The sequence below is a fragment of the Bos grunniens genome, chromosome 1 (assembly GCF_055505025.1).
Source record: "Bos grunniens cultivar Pamir isolate PY7600 chromosome 1, Bosgru_T2T1.0, whole genome shotgun sequence".
In the NCBI taxonomy this organism is placed as follows: domain Eukaryota; kingdom Metazoa; phylum Chordata; class Mammalia; order Artiodactyla; family Bovidae; genus Bos; species Bos grunniens.
This window is the reverse complement of record NC_141165.1, coordinates 67613015-67637904: the sequence shown is the minus strand read 5'-3', so window position 1 is coordinate 67637904 and position 24890 is coordinate 67613015. Positions and strand designations below refer to the sequence as shown.

The window sequence follows — 24890 nt, the reverse complement described above, 5'->3', positions numbered from 1 at the left end:
ATACCAATAATGTGTTCTTCTTTTGTTTGCCATTTTACTTCTGTGACCTACCCCCAAGTAGGACTTGTACTTGACGCATGACAGAGTTCCCATCTGCAGGCTTCACTGAAAGGTGAGGTGAAAGGGAGCTCCCACCACCATGGATACTGCAATTCCTATTGTGGATAAACACACAATGGAAAACTTCTCAGAAATACATTTTTTTTTCCATTGCTTATTGTGTTCATCCCACAGAGGTGGAGATGGCAACTTTCCATTACACTGGGAGACAGGGACTTGAGTTTAGTGTCATCCTTGCTTCTGCAGATAGGGAACAAGCAAAATAATAAGATGGGCAAGATCAAGATAATATGGTTATTCACAGTACCATCACAGGCCTCCTCCTAATATATTTCCAACAGGCTCTTATTTTGAAGGGTGCTCTGACCCCTCTCTAACTTCAGTCAAGTAACTAGTCACATAGCTTTAGTAACTGTCAGGCAACAGGAAAAAGACTGAAGAGAGAAAAAAAGTCCAGTGAACATACTGATGTGCAAAAAAAGGGACAATAGCACCACTCTGAATGTGAACTGTTGCTCATTATAACAGTCTTTTGGGCCATTGCTCTACACATGAGGTAGAAGAGGAAGTTTTTTTGCATTAGGACAGAATACAGGAATACTGAGAAAGGATACTGCTTTCCTAGATGGTTAATCTTTCTAGAGGTACTTTATCTAGATTTTCTTCTTGCTCCAAACAAGAGGAACAGATTAAGTTGCCCCACTGAAAGTAGACATTTGAGGTTTGGGAAGAGCAGAAAAATCATTAGAACTCAAGAGAAATATCACCTTCCCCAGAGAGAATTAGTTTCTCCTTCTCCATACTTCCACGTTCATATCTTGTAATATGTTGTAATTATTTGCTTAGATCTATCTCTTTGCTGGAAAGCAGGAAACACATCTATTCAACTTGGTATATGCTCAGCATAAACCAGTGCTTGGTCCAAGAAGGTTCAGTGACTGTTGATCAAGTAATGACTGAACAAAGGAGGCATGCTTGGAAACTATGTCTTAAATTAACCTCAGTAATGAACCTGCCTGGATATCAGAATGAAATTATTGGCTGAGGTTGGTCCAGAACATTGTTAAAGCACATTAACTAAAGTTTCAGTATTTTAGCAATAAGGAATGATAAAGAAGCTGTGCTGTGCTGAGTCGCTCAGTCGTGTCCGACTCTGTGCAACCCCATGGACTATAGCCTGCCAGGCTCCTCTGTCCATGGGGATTCTCCAGGCAAGAATACTGGAGTGGGTTGCCATGCCCTCCTCCAGGGGATCTTCCCAACCCAGGGATCAAACCCAGATCTTCTGCATTGCAGGCAGATTCTTTACCATCTGAGCCACCAGGGAAACTAGATAAAGAAGCTGGAGGGGTGCTTTCCTGATGGTCCAGTGGTAGGGACTTCTCTCTTCCACTGCTGGGGGCACAGGTTCGATCCCTGATTGGGGAACTAAGATCCCACATGCTACACGGCTTGGCCAAAACAATAAATAAATAAAGAATATTTTAAAAAGAAGCAACCAGAGGCCCCAGGTCAAGATCACAATGAAGGAAGGGAAACGTAGAGCAAAGGTCTCCCTACTGACTGGATGTGTCCTGTAGCCCCAAAGACCTTACCTCTGAAAGTCATCTTTTAACTCCCTCCCTTTAAGCCTCAGGATGTCAACTGCTAAAACCACCCCAAGTACACAATCATATGCGCGTGCACATGTGTATGTAAAATGTAATATCTTTTCTCTCAAGAAGTCAGACTTTTGACAGAGAGAAATATTTCTTAGATTATAACCAGCAAAGGAAATAAAACCTCCAGGCAGTAAACAGTGAGGAAAAAAATAGTGAATAGTTGAAATCCTAAAACAACACCCATTCAAAAGGCTTGTTTGTTATCTAGAAAGAATGAAATAGATGACCAGCGCAAGTTTGATGCATGAAGCAGGGCACTCAAAGCTGATGCTCTGGGACAACCTGGAGGGATAGGGTGTCCTATCCTGAGGTGGGAGGGGGGCTCAGGATGTGGGGATACATGTATATCTATGGCTGATTCACGTTGACGTATGGCAAAAACCATCACAGTATTGTAAAGTAATTATCTTCCAATTAAAATAAGTAAATTTTTTTAAAAAGAATGAAATGCCCTTTTATATTTCCGGATATGAGAAAGTGTATCCTAGCCAGACTGGAGGGGGCTCTTCTGCATGGTTCCCCCTACCTCAGAGTCTCTTAACACTAAATAGACCTGGAAATCAAGACCCCAGTGACTAGCAAGAGACTGAAGTTGCCTGAACATTGGAGAACACTCTAAATTATGTTCCCTTTTCTCAGGACAGGAATCTGATTTGGTTCTGATCATATTCTTGCCAGTTTCTCCCTCAGGCATTCGAGTTCTGTGCCTATCTCAGACAGGTGATTAGAGCCTTCTGAGATAGAAACCAGGTTGCCTGACATCAAAGCACCATCCTCTTTGGACTCTCTACTCTTTAATCCTGTTGCCTGTACCTGTCAAAGATAATGCACAGAAAGAAATCAAGAGAACTAGCTCACTTATGAACTGCAGATAAAAAAAAAACCTAAATAAAATAGTGGCCAATCAAATCTAGCACTGGACAGAAAGGATCCACAAATGATGAGGACCCCGTAAATGGAGGAATCAGGCTGCAGTGCCAGAAACCACTGATCAATCATTAAAAAACAGAAGAACCAAATTGCATGTGCCTCCTCATGTGGTATAAAATCAAGGCTACAGCTCACTCTTGACATATTCTTGCTTAAAACTTGAACTTTCATCTAATCAAGCCTCTAGGTCTAACTACCAGTTGTAGGAAATGCAGGGGAAAGGAGACTGTTTACAACCACAGGATGCAGTCAGCTGAATCTTGAATGCAGGAGAGTCAAGAAATGACCCCATTTCTTCAACAAAGCATGAAATGTGCTCTTGTTGATTAAGAGACTCTTGCTGATTAAGAGACTTCTTAAACCAACAGTTCAAAAAAGCCCAATATTGGTGGCAATTAGAGAAACAGCTTGGATAAATTATTAGATGTCTCTAAGAAAATAGTGTTAACTGGTACTTTTTGTTAGATATCATAATGCCATTGTGCTTGCATTTTTAAAGTCCTTATCTGTTAGAAAGCCACATCATAGTATTAAGGGGTAAAACAGAAAATGGTCCTAGAGTTTGCTTTAAAACATTCCACCAAAAAGGGTAGGAGAGAAGAGCTGAATCGAGAATGCTAATAATTATGGGATTTGGGTACAGATTATATAAGGGTTCATTACGTTATTCCCTACATTTTGAAGTCTGTTTGAAAATTTTCATAATTAAAATGAAAGAAAAATAAACACCATAACCAAATAAGGGAGTTTCCAGAAATGCAAAAGTGATTTGAAATTTAAAATACTTCACCATGACAAAAAGTTAATGGAGAAAAATCATTTAATCGACTTAATAGATGTTAAAAAGGTCTTTAAAAAGTTCAATATAATGTCCTGACCTTAACAACAAAAACACTGTAAGCACCAACAGAGGATTTGGTAAATGTACTAAAGTATCTCCACCTGATAAAATGCCATGCATTTCTATAAATGATGTTGGAAGAAAACAGGGACATGGAAACATGTTCATGATGTACTAAGTAGAAAAAAAAAAGATTCCCAGAAGAAATGAAAGGCATCATTTCATTTTACATTAACATATATACCAAAATGTGGAGAGTGGCTAAATGTGGGTTTGGATTTGCTATTGTTTGTGGTTTTCATTTTCTTTCTTGTAGTTGGCTATATTTTCCAAAGTGTCTACAGATAACACATACAGTTTTTTTAATAAGGGAAAAGCACACAGTATTATTTTAATTTTTTAGAAACTCTTGTGGTCATTTCTTCAGTTAAAATACACCTAAATTAACCCTGGTCTTACTAATATTTTTCCATTTTGCTCAAAATGATATCTTAAGAGACTTATCAAATGCCTTGTTGGAATTAAAATTCAGTGTTTACAGTGTTTCCTCTGTAATAACGTTATTGAAATAAAAGTCAGAGGCCCTATTGGAAAATAGTGTTCATATTAAACATCTTGAACAAGCCTGAGATTATTAGTTTACATCGAATGTGTTTTAAATAATTCCTACTGTACAACTCTGCATGCAAATGGCACAAAGTTTGAGAAAATGCAAAAATGGATCCGTTTTTATATGGCAGGAGATACAGGAATTTATCTTTCCTGAAAAAATTCAGGAATTTTTTCTTTCTCATCATGTTACAAAGAACAAGAAATTATGTAGAATGTTTTAGAATGATTTGTATCCAAAGTGAATTAAATTGTTAAATTTTCAGTAAGAAGCTTCAGTTTTCTTCCTTTCTCCTAAAACATGCACGCATGAACGTGCGCGCGCGCACACACACACACACACAATGTAGTATTTCATGAGATACTACTTTACTGCAACAGTATGAGAGACAAACACCTGATTTTCTTAACCAAATAATAAATGAAATTAGGAAACAATTAAGCTTCATTATGAACTGTGTTGCTAAGTATCTAATTGTTCTGGGTACCATGTACTGCTGGTTCTAAAGTACTAAAAAGACAAAAATGAAGTAAACTAAATCAAACGTCATGCTCTAAATTGCACGTTCTCCAGAATTCTGTCATCAAGCCTGACACTTCAGTTCCATTTGTAAATCAGGTTGAGCTTCTCTCTCTGAGTAGATTTGGTTCCTTTTCAGCCAAATTATTAAATTTGCATGGTAGATATAAACTTGCTTACAAGAAGGCATTCCCTAAGAAAAGTTAAAGCTTCAAGATTAACCTTTAAAAATTAGCTCCAGAGATACCCTGGAGCTGAAGGAACACTACACAGACTACTGTCCCCATTCAAATAACTGACTTGCCCAATTAGCACCAAGACTATTGCGATTTCAGAGGCGCTGGGGCCTAATGAAGGTCAGCTGGACTTCCTGCTAAATATAGTGCAAGGATATTAGGTAGCATAAAGAGAATACATGTTAAGCATTCTCACCACACACCCACACAAAGGTAACCATATGACAGATGTGTTAATCAACTTGATTGTGGTAATCATTTCACAATGCATACATATGTCAAATCATTGCATTGCAAACTTTAAATATATACAATTTTATTTGTCAATTATACCTCAATGAAGCTGGAAAAATGATTTAAAGTAAAAGCAGAAGATTTATAGCTGCTATTGATTTCCTCCCCCAAAATATGAGAAACATAGAGACATTTTCATAAGCTGACCAAAAAAAAAATTAGGTGGCACTGGACTACTGACTGACCTTCCTCCGATATTTAGTTTTTTTGTGTCCCTGAAAATATAAAACTATCTTTAAAATGCTGATTTTTCCAATTGACTGGCGTAGAGTTGATAATAAGATGATCAAGTGTGACTAGTGTGGCCTGACAGCTGTATGATACAATACCAAGTCCTGAATTTTTCTCCTAATGATAGAAATACACTGATCCAAGTTCTCATATAATCTAAATTAAATGTATCTCATTTCTACATAAATTGTTGAACTGCTATTTTAGATGAATAGGTTTTACCCTATATTTTCTCATCCTTTTGACACAGGTTCCAAACCACTGACTGGAGAAATCTGTAATACTGAAAGCAAAAATTTATAATACTGAAAGTTTCAACTTGAGCCAAGTCTTGAAGTACCATGAGACTTATATTAATAATAGTATCGTTTATTCATTTAATTCCAGCGAATTCAAAAGCTACATGATATATCAAAGTACCTGTCATTTTTTTTCAGTATTCTTATACAAATTTTTGATACGTGTTATTATTTTATTTTTGTATTTACCCACATATTTATTATTTCCAACACTCTTCATTCCTTCCTAAAGACCTTCTGTCTGGTATTATTTTTTTGCTACTTTAAGAAACTCCTTTAGCATTTCTGATAGTAAAGGTCTGCTGGTGATACATTTTCTTGATTTTATTTTATCTGAAAAATATTTTTGTGTTTGTTTTGTAGCATATACTGAGAATTCTGAGTTGAAAATTTCCCTAGTAATTTGAAGATGTTGGTCTGTTGATTTCTGGCTTTCATGTTTTCTATGAGAAGTTAGTTGACTGGAATTATTGTTACTCTGTCAATTATGTGTCATGTGTCTTTGGTTGCATTCAAGTTTTTTCTGTATCTTTGGTTTTTAGAGATCATTTTCTTTGTATTTATCCTATGTAGGGTTTGCTGACCTTCTTGAGTCAGTAAGCTAATGTCTTCATCAAAGTGAGGAAATTTTTAGTCATTACTTTTTAAAGTATATTCTCTTTCACATTCAATTAACATATTGTTAGACCTTTGAATATTATCTCACAAGTCTTTGAAGGTCTGATTATTTCTTAAAACCTTTTTTTCCTCTTATTTTAATTGTATATCTTTTATTCATTTAGCTCCAGTTATTGAGTTTAGTTTATTGAATTTTTCCTCTGTTATTTCCATTCTTTTCTTTTTTTTTACTTTACAATATTGTATTGGTTTTGCCATACATCAACATGCATCTGCCACGGGTACGATACAGGAAGCTTGATATATGTTATATTGGCCTGCAAACAGGTGATTTTAGAAACTGGGAGAAAAGCAGATCATTTAGTCTACTCTTTTTACTTATTGTTACAAATTCTAAAGAAGAGTTGGAGATGCTAGTCTATATGATAGGATGTTACAAAATATTCTTTAGGGTTGAAGTTTTTGTTTCCTTTCTGTCTAATAGGGGAAAAGAAAACATGACCACCAGTGCATGCACCCACACACACAACACACTGTAGCAAATAGAGCCCACTGTTAATATACATAAATCCTTTTAGACTGGAAGGATTTTATCTATTACCAAGTTGTTCACGTTTAATTTCTATTCACAAAACTTAAAATAGTTCTCTTCTGTTGGGCACTGGCCTTTATGAGGATTTCTCCAGCATCTATCGTTTTAGCCATTCTCTCTCCTTCCTGAGCTTCAGATCCATATTTCTACTAGCCTCCTGCTCATCTTCATCCCGATGACCCACAGAAACTCTTTTCCCTCACTCTACATCCAACCCACTTCTTTCTTTTGGGCTCCTAAACTCAGAAGATGCAACTGCCACCCAATAATCATATGATTGTGAGGGCTGGATAATGTCTCTTATTCCTTAATTAGGTAACAAGCTCCAGAGAGCCCATGAAACATTTTTAAAATGTATATATTGTATTGTATTATCAATGGCTTTGTCTTATTCAGGTCATCTTTTCCTCTCAAGAATAATACCTCAAAGAACTCTGAACAATGTGATATAACAATATAGTTGGTGCAGTGTTTCTGAGCTCCACATCCAAAGATTTAATCAATTGCACGTTGAAAATATTCAGGAAAACAGTTCCAGAAAATTCCAAACTCAAAACTTGATTTTGCTGCCCACAGTCAACTATTTATATAACATTTACATTTCGTTAAGTATTACAAGTAATCTACAGATGCTTTAAAATATATAGAAGGACGTACCATTTTATATAAGACCTGAGAATCTACAGACTTTGGTATCCACAGGAAGGGGGGATGGGACTTGGAACCAATCCCACCTCCCCACTCCTTGGAATGACTATAAGTGAATTTATCCTGAAACAAACAAACATTTCTTCATATGGAACAATGGTTCAAAAAACTCTGGTCATCAGGAACAAAGAACAGTGATCCTTGAAAGATGGGAAATAAATAAGACTGGCACTATGATTATATGATTGCCTTAGCTTTGTGCCTAGAAAAATTTCCAGGCTTGGCAGAGCGAGGGGAAACCAAGTGGAGCCTGACTGTCTCCCTAAGTTGAGGAGACAGAATTGTGAGTGTGACACACACACACAGAATCTAGCCAAAGCATCTAGGGCTGACAAGACAGATTTCCAGAGGGAAAAGAGCTGGACATGGGCAGAGCTGTAACTCTTGACGTTCAGCTGAGTACTGATTACTGCATCAGGTGAGGATAAAATAAAAGCATAAAATGAAACTGAAAGTATGAAAGGGAATAAAATAGGGTACTATTCCAGGTGGGCTGAGATAATTGCCTGTTTCCATTAGCCAAATTAAAAAGCCTCGTAATTCATGGGGGTGTCAGTGAGAATACTCAAAAGGGGACTAACTAGTCCTAAATTAAACATTGCTTTGGTCCTGCTTAACAAAGTTTTTCAAGCCAGCCACAAAAGCAGCTGTTGTCTCAAAAGAATTTAGGCACAACATGAAGAAAGCTTAAGAATATAGGAATATTAAAACATCCAACATGGTAAAAATCACATGTCAGGCATCAAACCAGAAGTTACAAAGCAAGAAAAGAAACAAAAACTTTGAACCATGAAGACTGGAAATATCAATCAATCAAAACTGACCAGCAAGTCATACAGATGATATATTTACTAGATAAGGATATTATAATAGTTATTAATATTATAATTGTATTCTATGTGTTCAAGAAGCTATAGGAACAATTAAACATGCTAACTAGAGACATGGAATATACAAAGACTCAAAATGAGTTTCTGGAGATGAAAATTGCAGTATCTAAGATGAAAAACATACAAGAAAGAAATAATGACAGATTAGACTTTGCAGAAGAGAACATTAGTGGAATTGAATACATAACAATAGAAACTCTCCAAAATCAAACACAGTTAGATAAAAAGTCTGAAAAATAAATAGACTTTCACTGAGCTGTGGGATAACTTGAACAGGACTAATATGCGAATCCCCAAAGGTGGGGCAGCAAAAAATAATGGTTAAAATCTTTCCAAATTTGATAAAAACTATTAACTCACAGATTCAGAAACTGAGAAAAAAAAAAAAAACTCAAGTGCAAGAAAAAACTACACCAAAGCACATTATAATCAAATTACTTAAGACCAGTGATTATTAGAAAACACAGAGACAAAATGCAGAACAAATATATATTTTCATATATGTGTATGTGTATATGAAAGATTTCTCATTGGAAACAACACAATCTAAAAGATACTAGGGCATCAGCTTTAAAGCACTGAAGAAGAAAGTGTCAGCCTGGAATACTTTACCACTGAAAGTATCTTTCAAAAATGAAGGCAAAATACAAAGGTTTTCAAACACAAAACAGCTTTATCATCAGCAGACAGACATGCATTACAATAAGTGTTTTTTAAAAAAAGCATTTTAACAAGAAGGGAAATGATACTATATGGAAATCTATGTCTACACAAAGGAATGAAGAGCATCAGAAGTGGAAAATACACTGGTAAATATGAAAATTCTTCATCAGCTTTGTGAAAGTATCATTAATAGACAATTGATTGTTTAAAGCAAAAATAACCATGTATTGTGGGAGTACAATATATTGACACTTTAAATGTATGACATTTTAAAAAGCCTGGGAACAAAGAAATGAAAATATAGTGTAATAAGGTTGGTACACTACATGCAAAGTAGAATTGTGTCCCCTAAAGGTAGACGGTGATAATTTAAAGACATATATTATAAGCCATAAAGAAACCACTTAAATACCATAAAACAGAGATATGGCTAATAAGGTAGTAAAAAAGATGAAATTGTCATAAAATACTCAATTCAAAAACAAATAGTAAAAAAGTGAACCCAAAACAGATAACAATGGGTTTCGGGTTTTGTTGATTTTTTTCTCAGCAAAACCTCTTTTAAATCCAGAGCCTTATTGGTTAAGCTGAGTATAATAAACAGAACAGTAACAGTGCTCTGGTTGAAGTGGGGGTGGGAGAGCCTAGATCCCCCGCTGCCATCCCGCAGTGGGTCCTGAGGCATGAGTGGCTCACAGCACTTTGGGTAACCCACTCCCGCCCAGAATTCCTCCTGCCCAGACGGAGAACTGAGGAGGAGAATAACACCAAGCTACTGACCCGTGATTGAACTCTAGATTTTTCACTCACAATTAATTTCAGCAAGCTGCTGAGAATAGAAAAATATGGGAAGCTTATGAAAACGACCAGGAAAAAAGAGTGAAGAAAGGCAAAAAAGCATAGTGAGCGTGTCTTGACAAACCTAACCACAAATCTATTTTTTTTTACCCAGGATGAAAGTAAATATTAGGTATTTGAGCTGATATTTCCATTAATATTCATTAGCATTTGTTTTCCTTAAACTGTATTAGCCATTTGGGGGTTTCTGATACATGAAGACAACCCAATGCACTTCGGACGTGCTGAATTTGAAATAAAAACAACTTATTAGTTTCAGTGAATTAAAAATGCCACACCCTGCATATCCTGCCAAATAAGCTGAAGGCTGAAGAAATATCTTATTCTTCTGAAAAGGCCTCTTTCTCCCTTTTTCCTTTTCATTTTAATAGTGGAAAGATAGTAAAATAAATTCTGTGATAATGGCCTTCATTACTGTAAATTGAAATCAAATACTCCATTTTCAATCTCTGTCTCAGATTTGAAATGATTATGCTGATATGTAGTAAAGAAAACAGACATATAAGGGATAATTCCAAATAATGTGATTTTTTATTTCGATATAATGTGTGTCCTAAAAACAAACACAGCTAAAATATACGGCAGAACTTAGCTATAAATTTCAGTGTATGGTTCCCTGAACTATAGCAGTAGGAATACTGTTTCTGGGGTAAACATTCAAGTGTTGAGAGGATTCATTAACACAGGTAAGACTTACGATGGCAGCAGCACCAAACCTGTGAACAGTGCAGCTGCCGTTCAAGTATGAGAGCATGCTTAGGTCTGACCAGCTTCATCATTCCATCTCACGCCAGTAGCTACAAATGTTTGGTCCCCTACTTGGTATCTTATTACTCCCTTTCTGTGGCTGCGACTGAGCTCCATATTTTATATTATAGGTTTTTTTGTTAGAGCAGTCTAAATGAGGGTTAAAGCAATATTATCAACTTTTCAAAATAAAATTAAAAATTGTGATCACTATATAAATGGTTTCTCTTAAAACTCTTCAATCCAATCTTGCTTCTACCCAAAGCAAGGTTATTTTGAAAGCATGAATAGAGCGGAAGGCAAGATCAGTGATGTCAATGAGCTTATTTTACCTTCTAGCATGTGTGAGGATATGAAACCTAGTCCTGTGTATCAACTGCTTTTTTTAAATGTGCATTTTTAAACATGAATTTTTTAAAAAATCAATAATGTTGAAGTTGAATAAATAAAATTTTAGTTTTCAAAATTACACTCATAGGCAAATTAATTATTTGACATATATGACTCAGGTTTAGCATTATTATAAATAAGGTTTATTACTCAGTCTGACTTGTGATCAAAGCTTTCACAGTTCTCCTTTGAATCAGTAGAGAATATATTTTTGTGCCTATATTTTGAAAAGAATCTTATTCAAAATTAAAAATGATAGCGCAAATCTCTTAAAATCCAAAAGGAACCATAAAAATGTATTAATATAGGTCTAATACTATTAATTCTTTAATTCAAGGATTGCTAGGACATTTTATACCTATTCACAAAAACAGAGCTACAAGAGAGACTTAGTTATCTGTCTTCAGTTGGGTAAATGTCTAAACCTATTACTTCTCAATGGAAATGAGAGATGGAATATGGAATAAGTTGAAAATATCCTTCCAACTATGCACATTCCCTCTCCCTATCAAGGAAAATGCAAACTGCCAAGCTTAACCTTTAGCCAACCCTCCCCACCCACCTTCCTAAGAACTCTCATCTAACTATCTTCAGGATAATCTCTACAAATAAAGACTCAATAATAATAATAATAATAAAATAATGACAAATTCTTATATTGGGCTTCCCTGGTGGCTCAGATGGTAAAGAATCTGTCTGCAATGCAGGAGACCTGGGTTCTATCCCAGGGTCAGGAAGATCCTCTGGATAAGGGAATGGCTACCCACTCCCAGTATTCTTGCCTGAAGAATTTCATGGACAGAGAAGGAGCCTGGCAGGCTACATACAGTCCATGGGGTTGCAAAGAGTCAGACACGACTGAGTGACTAACACTTTCACTTTGTCTTATTAAGTGTCACTTTACTATTTACAAAGCCCTTTTGTCTTTTTTGAGCCTCAAGTAATTCTATGAAGCAGTCATGGTATCATCCCATTTTATATGGTCAAAGAAATCAAGGGCTTTCCCCAGTTTCCACTGTATGTGCTTGAGCTAAGGGCTAGAATTTAAGGTTACCTGACACTCAGTTTAGTTCTTTCTCCCGTACAACACGTCTCCTGTGTCATACTAAGATGGTGTTCCCTGAATTTAATAATATTTTTTATTTAAAGGTTGCTCTGACTTAAATGTAAGTCAATTACTTCATTTAGTTCCTTCTTATGTTATTCCAACTTCTGGGTTAAGACTTCTAAAAAAGATATAAAAGGGAACAAATGGAAGAATTTCCCACCCCCAACACATTATATTTTGGCAAATACATATTTAAAACCATTCCTAGGCATACGTTTACCAAGGACAACTGAGCAAAGAAAGGGGTGTGAGCTGATGCCATATATCAAAAATTCATGGCCAGAGAAACAAAGAGAAGATTCTGAAACAAGAGAGAGCTGATCTAACTCAGCTATGGACCCAAAGATGAGACCCTCAAAGTCACATCAGCTTCATAAAATAAATAGAAGAAAAATGTACTCCACTAGGAATCCTTGCTCAGAGAGGAAGTCACATGGGAATCAGGTAAAGAAGACTCCCACACTGTAACGGAGGCAAGTGTAGACAGACTGAAAATAAATGTAATGGAAACCCTGAAAACATAATACAGAGGAAGAAGAAAGGAAGGGAGGAAGAAAGAACAGAAAATATCTAGAAGGAAATCATTAACATCATTAACATTTGCTTCATGCTATAGCATAACATCATCTCCATAAGTGGCTCAGATGGTAAAGAATCTGCCTGTGATGCAGGAGACCCAGGTTTGATCCCTGGGTCAGGAAAATCCCTTGAAAAAAGAAATGGCAATCCACTCCAGTATTCTTGCCTAGAGAAATTCACGGACAGAGGAGCCTGGCAGGCTAGCAGCCCACGTGGTTGCAGAGTCGGACACAACTGAGCGGACACACTTCCACTTTCTTTCATAGCATAACTTAAGAAGAATAAGCCTTCAATAAAGCATGAGCTCAAAGATAAGATGATTACAGCACAAATGTAAAAAGAAGATTCAGCTGAAATAATATTATCACAGAACTAATTGATAAACCAGAGATAACAAGGAAGAATAGACACCGCTGAATATGAAATTTTAAAACAAAATAAAAGTTCAATTAAAACAGCATTAATAGAGAAGATAAAAGATAAAAACCCCAAATAATGGTAATTGATGTCTCTGTGCTATAGAAACTATCAACACAAATGAAGCAGAAGCTGTAGTGAAAGATATAATAGCCAAAAAAAAAAAAAATCCCTCATACCCTCATCCCAAGTGAAAAAAAAAAAAACTGAATATGCAAATCAGTTCCAAGAAAATCTGATACAGAAGGCTCAATATAGAACTACCTGGGGTGGCTACTGAGCATCAAGAAGAAAGAAGAATCCTTTAGTTTTAGCATATTGCTACTACAATGGTTAATTTATGTATCAACTCAACAACACCATGGTTGCCCAGACATTTGGTTAAACATTATTCTGGGTATGTCTAAAAGCGTGTTGTTTCTAGATGAGATCAACCTTTGAATAGGTAGACGGAGTAAAACAGACTGCCTTCTCCAAGATGGGTGCCTCCAGTGCAGTCAACTGAAGACCTAAATAGAACAAAAATGCCGAGTAAGAAGGAACTCTGCCTGCCGGACTGCTTGAGCTAGAACATTCATCATTTCCAGCATTTGGACTTGGACTGAAACAATGGCTCTTCTTGGGTTTTGAGCCTGCTGACTTTCAGATGACCCCACACCATCAGCTCTCCTACTTCTCAGGCCTGTGGACTCAGAATGGACCACACTTCAGTTCTCCTGGGTCTCCCACTTGGAACTTCTCAGACTCCGTAATCACAGAGTCAATTCTTTATAATAAATCTCTATATAAATATTTTACATATAGGTTATCTATCCATCTATATGTCTTTTTGGTTCTGTTTCTCTGAAAACCTCTAATACACCTACAAGGAAGAAAAAAAAAAATCAGGCCAGCCTCATCTCATATGTCTTCCAATAACATACAACAGCAGAAGACAAGAGAAATATTCTAGTGAAAAGAAGCCACAAAATTCTAGTGAAAAGAAGCTAATCAGCATCATTCATTCAGTCAGATCTTTCTAGTGGAAAAACAACAGACATTTTGGGACCTCCCTGGTGGTTTGGTCCAGTGGCTAGACTCCATGCTCCCAATGCAGGGGGGCCTGGGGTTTGATCTCTGGATCCACTCCAGTGTTCTTGCCTGGAGAATCCCAGGGATGGGGGAGCCTCGTGGGCTGACGTCTATGGGGTCACACAGAATCGGACACGACTGAAGTGACTTAGCAGCAGCAGCAGGGAACTGGATCCCACGTGATGCAACTAAGCGTTCGCCTGGAGCAACTGAAGACCCTGCATGCCACAACCAAGACCGGCTGCAGCCAAATAAACAAATAAAGATTTTTAAAAACATATTTTTAAAAATGAAAGAACCAGGAATATGATGCTAATGTGCCCCTTTCGAAAAAATTATCTGACAATGAAATCCAAACAAATAAGAGATGAATTAAAGATCAAAGAAATTATAGTACAAAGACAGGTGGGAAACAATACTTCCATTTAAATAAAGTTAAAACAATGAAATTATAATTACAGAATATAAACACTATCAATCTGGATAATTTAAAAATAATACTATAAGAGCATTTGAGAGATGGGCAAAGGGGAGATGGAAAAGTGATAATGTTGGTGTCTTTATTCTACACACCTAAAACTGGGGGGAAATATCTTTAAACCTTCTTCACAACCCCTTTACAACCTCAGAAGGATAGTTAGGAAATACTCCTAATGGAGTAGAAACATTTTCTTAGAGAAATAGCATTTATATCATGATACCATTTTTATAGTTAATCTACTTGACTACACATAGAAAAATCCAGGTCCATCCATTGTCTAACTGTGGCCATTTATGGGTGGTGGCATTCCAGTTGACTCACTCTTACTTTTTATTTTTACTTTTCTGAATAGTTTGAATTATTTTTAAAACAATAAAGCAATTTTTCTTTAAAAAATACTAGGAACTAATATACAAAGATCTTGACAACAATGGGAATATATCCAGTCATTCTTCACTTGTTTTTCATATAAAATTTCAATTTCTAAAACTATCAAGTTGCTCCATAGTTATTGTCTTGCTATTAAAAATCTAACACAGTATTTTAAAAGGATGACTCAAACTTCTTTCTGTATCTTCCCCTGTACTCTTTCTCAACAGAGAGAGCTAGAGAATGTTTAGAAGGAAGAAAATTAGACCTTCCACTGAACATATATGATTGCAGGATTTGCGTTTTACCGCCACAGTAAATAAATTAAAATGACACAGATACTGTCCTAAGAAAGACAGAATTCATAAGTGTGGGCAGTGGCAGTAGGTAGATCTAAGTTTGTACACAGACTCCCTCATTTTCTGGCTGTGGACCTTGACGAGTTCTTCTATCTGATTCTTAGGGGATAATAATACTGAACACAATATGAGATGCTGCTGCTGCTAAGTCGCTTCAGTCGTGTCTGACTCTGTGCGACCCCATAAACAGCAGCCCACCAGGCTCCCCCGTCCCTGGGATTCTCCAGGCAAGAACACTGGAGTGGGTTGCCATTTCCTTCTCCAATGTATGAAAGTGAAAAGTGAAAGTGAAGTCGCTCAGTCGTGTCTGACTCTTGGCGACCCCATGAACTGCAGCCCACTAGGCTCCTCCGTCCATGGGATTTTCCAGGCAAGAGTACTGGAGTGGAGTGCCATTGCCTTCTCCACAATATGAGATAGTAGTAACTAAAAAGACAACGTGTGTAAATAAGTTGGTACATAATAGGTCCTAAGTAAAAGACAGCTATTAGTACTTTCAAAACAATTATTTTTATTTCATTGAAAGTAGGGACTAGAGGAAGAACCATATTGGGAGACACTCTAGAAAGCTCTCAAAAGGCAGTTTTTGCCACTCCCACGACAACTATTCAGTTATCTGTGTCTATGGTGGCAGAAGGGGCCCTTTTTGGAGGAGTCAGGCACTCCAGTTGTCACAAGGAAAAGCAGCAGCAGCAGCCTCTTGCCCTCCTCGGCACCTTGTGACCCTACAAGCAGCACGGCCGATCCTGGCCTCAAATAGAAAGAAAGCCTCTGCTCATTCTTTCATTTCAAAGGTGTCAGCTTTGTAGCATGTTTCTGGATTAATTTTTATGAGCCCTCAGAACATATCATTGCCCAAGTCATAAAGTGCAATCAGATTGCCTGACTTCTCAGAAACCAGGCTTGTAAGATAGTGCTGAGTCTTTCCGGGTGAATGAGTGACCGAAATGAACACCCCTCCCAGCCCTGCGCTGAGCCCTGGCACCACGGGCCGTGACTCTGCTCTTATCACTGGGCCTCAGAGATGCTCTGTGGGCCAGCTTAGGGAGCATGTGCCCTGCTCTGCACGCCTGCCCCTTCAGAGGAGGGCGCTTACAGGACACACAGCTGTGCAAAAGTGGTCAGTCCTTCAGAAAACGGGCAGGGCACGTTAGGCTGGGCTTTTGTGCAAAAAGAATAAACACATGCTTTGTGGAGATGAAAGATAAGTAAAGACTGTGTTCTGGCTTGCAGGTCCAAGTCCAATCTCTTATGTTCATGGAGCCCATCATCTGAGTCAGGAGCGCCAAGTTTACCAATATATGTATTTGTTGTTTAGTATCTAGGTCCTGTCCAACTCTTTGCAACCCCGTCAACTGTAGCCCACCAGACTCCTCTGTCCATGGGATTTTCCAGGCAAGAATACTAGAGTGGGTTGCCATTTCTTTCTCTGGGGTCTTCCCAACCCAGGGATGGAACCCACATCTCCTGTATTGGCAGGCGAATTCTTTATACCGCTGAGTCACTGGTGGCTCTGTCTGCAATGCGGGAGACCTGGGTTTGATCCCTGGGTCGGCAAGATCCTCTGCAGAAGGAAGTGGCAACCCACTCCAGTATTCTTGCCTGGAGAATTTCATGAACAGAGGAGCCTACTGAGCTACAGTCCATGGGATCACAAAGAGTTGGACACAACTGAGCAGTTAACACAAAAGGTACAAAAATACTTTGTACTACTTTATGAGGCATCCTAAAAAATTCTGACCTCTCAGTTCTATGTCCAAAACTGCTGTGGGTCAGGGCTCTGACCTAGGTACTAGGGGCTGAGGCTGGGAAATGCTTCCATGAGCATGGCTCACATTTCTTCCATCACACGTATGTCCTTCCAGAAGGGTGGAGTCTTCAGAGGCACAGTTACCATCCTATTTCTCTGTAAGGTGCACATCTGGCACTAACAGGGGTTCCCTAAGTGTCTGGTGAATAAAAGACTAAAGGTATTAATATAGAGTAAATTACAACAATTTTCCAAATGGACTTCTTACTCTCAATCTTTATCTTTCAAATCACTGTCACACTGCCAGTTTCCTCTCCTCCAAATATTTCACTCCCTCACTCAAAAAGCCTCATTGACTTCTATTTGCCTATACAGAAAAGGCTTCTTTAGCCTGGCCATTAAGGCCATACAAATGTTTTCCAGTATAATATTTCTAAAATCTTTTCATATTTCCTGGGTACCTACCAAACTTGCCCACTCCCTCCTCACATACCTACATGCTCGCATACAAGTTTTTCTATTAATCTGGAACCCCCTTTCCCTACACAGCTAAATTCCACCTTGCTGGACTTTAAGATCTAGTAGAAAGACGCCCTCAATAAATGATAAATAGTCACTGATACTTTGGTAATTAATTTCTTCTCTCTCATTACATTTTTTAAGAACAGGGCTAAGTACAGCCTCCGCAATTTTTTTTTTATTGAAGTTGGTTTACAATATTATATTGTTTTCAGGTATATGACACAATGATTCAATGTTTATAGATTACAATCCATTTAAAGTTATTACAAAATAATGGCTATATTTCCCTGTGCTGTATAATATATCCTTGTTGCTTATTTTATACATTGTAGTTTGTGTCTCTTCATCCTCTACCCCTATCTTGCCCCCTCTCCCCTTCCTTCTCCCCACTGGTAACCACTAGTTTGTTATCTAATCTGCGAGTCTGCTTTGTTATGTACATACATTTGTTTTATTTTTTAGAGTCCACCTGTAAATGATAACAGAATATTTGTCTTTCTCTGATTTATTTCACTAAGCATAATACTCTCCAGGTCCACCCACATTGTTCAAAATTAGCCTCTGTGATTTAAGAGCTCTGACTGGGCAATCTCTGTGTAAAGTTTAGTTGTAAGAAAAACTTTTGTATTAGTCAGAGTTATCCACAGAAACAGATCCAACAGGGTGTATGTGTGTGTGTGTGTGTGTGTGTGTTTATGCGACTGCAGAGGACTGGTAAGTCCAAAATCTACAGGGCAGGCCAAAGACCCAGGAAAGAATACAAGACAGTAAGCTGGTAGAATTCCTTCCTGCTCAGGGAGGTCAGCCTTTATTATACTCAAGCCTTCAACTATTTGGATGAGGTCTACACACATCAGGGAGGCCAATCTGCTTTCCTCAAAGTCCACCAATTTAAATATTCATCTCCTCAAAAGAAAAAAAAAAACCTTCACAAAAACATCCAGAATAATGTTTGACCAACTATCTGAGCACCACAGCCTAGCCAAGTTGTCACACAGAATTAACTATCACACCTTTCTACACAGCCTCCTCTTCATACCACCACTTCCAATCACAAAAGGGGGAGTTTCTCTTGGCCCTTGGCCTCTTTATGTCATCACAAAAACCAGCTCCAAGGATATTGCACTCTACTCAGAATATGGGCACAGAAAGGCAGAGAGTTTAGGGGGAGGAGTGGGGAGGCGGTAAGTTCCCCTTAGCACAGCTGAAATTTGCAGTCACTTTCAAGGTAAATAAAAGGAAATGATTATAGATAATTCAAATAAGTTGCAAGTTCCTAAAGAATAGATTTCTGGTTCTACAACTACATACAGCGTTAAAGTTGTATACATCCGACACCTGCCTGAGAACCAATTCCTACCCAAACAATTCCTCTTTTTAATTCCTAGAATGGTTGCTCTTCTTCCTATATCTTTTTCTGCTCCTCCTCCCTCCTGGAAAAGAGGTTGAGCTATCTGGGGACAGACAGACCTTCCTGAGAAGGTAATGGGTTAGGTAACTACAGTTCAAAGTCCAGCCAAAACCTTCATCCTTATCTCACTGTCAGTTGTCATATAAGGAAATAGTTCAGGCACAGAGATGTCCTCCCTTCCTTGGGTCATGAGTTATTTTCTCATAGTTTTCCTAACTAGCCTTCCCTTAAAATGGGAGCTCAAGAACAAACCTCTGCCATGTTTACCCCAGGCCCGAACAGAACATGGCTTAATTTCTTTTGGTATGAGATGGGGAAGATTTGGCCTCCTTGAGGGTAACAACCCGTGCAATTTCTATTATTATCTGATCTTTCCCCTGATGTAGTTGAGCATAAATTCAGTTAATGTGGGCTTAGGGGTTTTGCTGACAGGCCTCTAGTGCATGATACGGAATACACACCTACAGAATTATTTGCCTAGCACATCTTGTCTAAGAATCAATTCCCTCTCCACCTCCACTCTCACAACTCCTCCCCATCTACATTTTTTTACCACAGGAGCCACTGTAAGGGTACATCAGGCCCCAGCTCCTTGGTTACTGTTCATTCCTTTTCAGCTAAGCACTGGACTTAAGCTGATCCACAGTCCTTTTTGTGGCTTGTAGCCTTGGAATGAGCTATGAGTTGAACTAATCTCTCTCCAGTGGCTCTATACTTAAGATATAAAACTCAGGTACTTCTGGTAAACAAGTCTTCCACCAAGTAGAGAAAGGCAGTCTAAAATGAGAGAGAGTAAAGCCCAGAGAGTAAATGCCCAGAGAGGCATGTGAGATTGAGAAAAATCTTGACAACTTTCTAGTCCCTGGCTCGAAGTATTTATAACTCAGTCGCACCTCTGTTCGTCCTGTGTTTTGATTATTCAATGCTTCCTAGAAGTCTATATTAAAAAAAAAAAAACCCCACCAGTAACCTTTCTTTCTTGCAGAAGGTAATTCATGTTTCTAACATCTGTAACCAAAAACTTCTAAAAATCATATAATGTGGCCAACGCCACATTGTCTACTGATAACATCACCTGACTGCTGGGAGAATTGAGATGATTGATGGGAGAAGCACTTTGTCACATGTAATATACAATACAAAGATATGATTCTTCTAAAGTCTTCATATTCAACTAACTGGGAATAAAAATTTCTGCTTTAAGACCACAGGGTTTGTCATGCTCCACAATTTCCTTACTTTCTCATACTTTTTGTAATACATTATCACTTTTTATGATTTGAGATTTATCTAATAAGAAGTTATCTTTACAGCAATAGAACTCTGAATACAAATGTAACACATCATAGAAGTGCAATAATAACATCTGTAAAATGGCCCATTGTACATCTAAACATGTAATACCTGGATGATGAGGGATCTGTGAAGTTAGCAAGACATCCTGGAGCTATTTTAAATATTTTTAAACTTCTAAAGACAACTATATAAGCACTGCACATTTATTTACACAAGTTAACTATAACATCTTTTTTCTTTGGGGCTAGAATTATATCATTTCAGTCTGACAACTGTCTACATCACGTTGCTCAAAAGTTCTGATTGGCTGTTGATGATATCATATGCATTTCTCTGATGAAACCGAGGGCTCAGACTGTTACCAGGTTATAATATGCAAACTGAGTACCCACAGCAGAGTGGACCTAGGGACAGAGACAGGTTGAGAGCCAAAACGAAGGAATCTGCAGCAGGGAACATTGCTTACACATTCCTCTGCTTACACAAACGTCATTTGAAGGAGATAAGTATGGGTTTATTTACTAGGAAAAATGTTTAAAACACGAAATAAATAGGGAAAACTAAAAAAGGGGTCCTGGGTGAGGAAAAGATTGGTAACTTCTAGACTGCATGGTGTTTCCCTAAGCATGTTTCCCCCAGTATAATTCTAAAGTATTACAACGGAGTTATAAAAAAGTTACATATATATATGTGTGTGTGTGTGTGTGTATATATATATATATATATATATATATATACACTATATTTGGGCAATGCTGGGTCAAACAAACTTGTCTGTTTTGCTGCCTGCTTTCTAGTAACCATTAACATCTTTATACTTGTTGCATTTCCAAGATGGCATCTCCCTTTTGAGACATTTTACCAGACTAGAATCTCATGAAACGTATCTTGGAGAAAGCCGATCTAATAAACTCTCATAAAATCTTTCCTATTTGTATTACCTGGCCCACACAGAGATTTCTAAACAGAGCTGGCCCCATCAGTTGGCAGAATATATGAAATGAGAGTTGCTTCACACAACCACCAATAGATCTCTTCCACCTCCCATCAAACTACCTTAATTTTTATCTGTAAAGCTCCATTTCTTTGGTTCTTGAATACTCTTTGTTGTTCCCAATTCAGATGCTCCTAAGAAGGGAAACAAAGGAGGCCAGATTTCCTGAAGAACTTCCAGGAAAACACCTCCAGCAGCAGAGCAGGGTGAACAGAGAGCCCTGAGGATCTGAGTGAATGGACCTCGAAACAGCTAAAGGCTCGACACTGATCAATCAAGTCTCCTGTTGGATTCGACATTCATGCTCATTTTATATTCTACACCATAATACACCCAAGTTTGCTTTAATATAAAACTGCTTTCGGCAGAGCGCCCTGCGCCCGCTAATCTGTCTCTTGCTTCAACAGTGTTTGGATCCCACAGGCCCAAGGCCGCCCCTTGCTCCAGCCTCCCGGCACCCTCCAACTTCCAGCCTACTTTCCAGCCTCAACCTTTGGAACAAAGCACTTAGTCATCCTCGGCCTCCAGGACCAGCCAACACTGGCTTTTTGTTTTGTTTGTTAGTCTGTTTGAGCTGAGCTCCTTACATCAACCAGGAACTCCCAGGTTCGTCAGAGTTATTCCACCAAGCGCAAGGCCACGGTAACCCCCAGGTCGGCCCGCATCTAAGGGGGCTGCTACACTTACCTTTCCCAGTGCCTCTATTTCCACCGTGACTCGGTGCCTTGGAAGGAGTGGGGATGTCCACCAACCGGCCGAGGACAAGTGCCAGGGCGCCCGGCATTTCCGGAAGATGCCAAACCAGTGTGGCGCACCTGCTGTCCCATGATGAGTGAGGCAAGACCCTGGGTGCTGTGGAAACCTCCGTGGCCCGGGAGAAGAACCAAGCCGAGTGCTTTTGGACCTGCATGCCCTCCGTCCTGCCGTGCAGACCGCCCGCTCCTTCTTCCTGGAGCTCTCCACGCGCGCCCGCGAGCACGTGAAACTCATCAAGAAGATGAGGACTAGATCCTTGGCAGCCCAGAGGCCCCTGAGGGGGCCCTCTGTACCCATCCGGAGTCAGGGCTTCGGCCTGAGCCTCTCCTTGCAGCCCGTGGGCAGCGTTTTAACCGCTCTTGAGCTCTCTTCCAAGCTGTGGACTACATGGAGACAATAAAGCGTTTTGTGTGGAAAAGCAAAGGAAATGTTTATTGCTTGGCAGCAAATATAATTGGTATTATAAGATGCACTGTGTTATAGCAGCTATTGGGGACCCTGTGTCATTGTCCGTCTAGATGAGAAACAAGCCTTGGGGGCGGGACTTTGGTAAGACCCTCAGGGAGTAAATAAGAGAGGAGAGACACTGGAAGGGGAGGTAGGTGAGAACCTAAGCAGTTGTACAGAGGCCAAGGATGTGTTTGGAATTGTGGGCAGGATCGTTCAAGTGGGGTGTTCCCACCATCCCCCAGAGAGTGGGAGCAAAGGGCAGAGGGGGAAAGCAGTGCTGGGGGAGCTGGTCAGTGGAGAGGCGGCCCCTGTTCTTGCTCCAGAGGCTCTAACTCTCCTTTCTGATCTGGAAGGCAACTCTTTGCCCACAGTAACCTTTCCCTCAACTTCCTCTTTCTCTTTCTGTTCCTTAACCTCAGTTTTGTTGCCCCTTCTTGATTTCCTCTTCCACTCTCCCCCTAATTTAGATGTAAGGTTTATTAATGTCTCTGTGTTTGGGGGTGGGGGGAGCTGGGAGGGACCAGGATCAAAGTTGTGTCGTCTCCTCTTGTAGAGAAGGGAACAATTTCAGTTCCTTTAATCTCATCCATAAGATCTAAATGGATGTGAACACAATGAGGAAGGGAAAATAACAGTCCACAGTGTTTTCCCACTCTGTGCCAACTGACATCGATGCCCGTGTTGGAAGTGTCTTTCTCTATCATTGAGTTTTTGCCACTTTCCAGCTTTTTAAATTGAGAACTCTTTTTCAAATCAATTTATCAGGAACAAAGAAAAATGGTGTTATTTTTAGTGTATTTGCCATTGTTACCAGTGTTCAGAATCCATGAAGGGTAACAGAAAATAACCTTATGCCTTTCTCCTCACTACCTCTGCAAGCTCGTTCTTTCATACTGGTGCTCCTTGTCCTTTGGATGGTATTCAGTGCCAGACTTTGCTGGTCATTCTCAGACTTAGCCAGAAAAATGAGAAAGTCCTTTGCTCACTGTACTCCTCCAAACAAGTTCGCTTCAGTTATTAATCTGATGAGTCCAGTTTAACCAAAACTCTGAGCTCCTTTCAAAGTTTATGCTTCTCTACTCCCCAGTGAAGACAGCTTTAGGCTGGGCCTGGCAGTGGGGAAGGGCTTTGGGCTGGCTATTTCTTTAACTTCCCACCTCCTTCTTCCACCTGCTTTGCCCCAACTAATTGATAGAGTTTGTGACACCTCCAGAATTAAAGGGTCAGAGGAGAAAAAGGAAGGACAAAGAAGCAGAAAATATCTTACTCGTGTCATGGGTGATACAGCTGCTCCCTGGGCCTAGTAAGTGTTTCAAGTTGACTCTCTCATAGGGTGATATTTTAGGTCCTTGGAAGATTCTCTCTCTTCTGTGGACTTATACTTGCTGTTCCTGTGATAAAGGTATGAATGTCTTTAGAATTGGTTTCTAATACATCTGTCATCAGTCCCTACCTCCTGCCTTTTCTACTGAGGTCTCCTTGCTACCCCAGGGAGCTCTCTTAGGTAGAATCTAAGGCAGCCCCAAGCTAGCTCTATCTGTTTCTTGCATGTAGTTCACAAAAAGCACACACTTCAAAGGGAGTGCAGTTACTTCCTAAGCCACAGTCTTCCACTCAATGTGGAAGCCAGCTACTGGATCTAGATTTCTCAAGGTGGAGTCAGATCCAGGTCCACAGGGTCACTTCAGACTGCAGGAGCACAAATCAGGCAGTCTCCCAGAAGCCCTGGTCATGGATCATGGAGTGAGGGAAAAGCACCTCCTTCCCCGTCTCCGTGGGCTGAGGGTATTAGCAGCATACTGACACTCTCTCTAAAGAAACTTTCCAATTTCCATTCATTCCTGATCTCTTCACATTTAATCCTTTGGTATTCCAAAGTGGGTTGGGGGAGGGGTTAAGTTTGCAAAACAAGTTTGAACATCTCTGTTGGTTTCATGCATGGTGACTGATTTCTCCTACAATACAATTAAAGTTCACATTGATAACATTTGAACTAAGATAGTATTTAAATAGGACTTTCCTGGTGGTACAGTGGGTAGGAATCCTCCTGCCAATGCTGGGAACACGAGTTCAATTTCTGATCCAGGAAGATTCCACATGCCGTAAGCAGCTAAGCCTATGCACCACATCTCCTGAACCCATGCAACTACTGAGAACCTGTGCTCTGCAGCAAGAGAAGC

The 24890-nt window shown here is 39.1% G+C and overlaps 1 protein-coding gene across 1 annotated transcript in view; it reads right to left on the bottom strand.

The window, feature by feature from the left end:
• The window catches only part of LOC147379565 (uncharacterized), a 553375-nt gene that overhangs the window by 466306 nt on the left and 62179 nt on the right, over nt 1–24890 (bottom strand). Inside the window, exons 2-3 of the transcript XR_015133776.1 lie at nt 23978–24101; nt 22192–22643 (exon numbers count right to left, since the gene is read on the bottom strand). The gene's annotated coding sequence lies outside the window, so the exon portion shown is untranslated. The remainder of the gene's footprint in view (nt 1–22191; nt 22644–23977; nt 24102–24890) is intronic.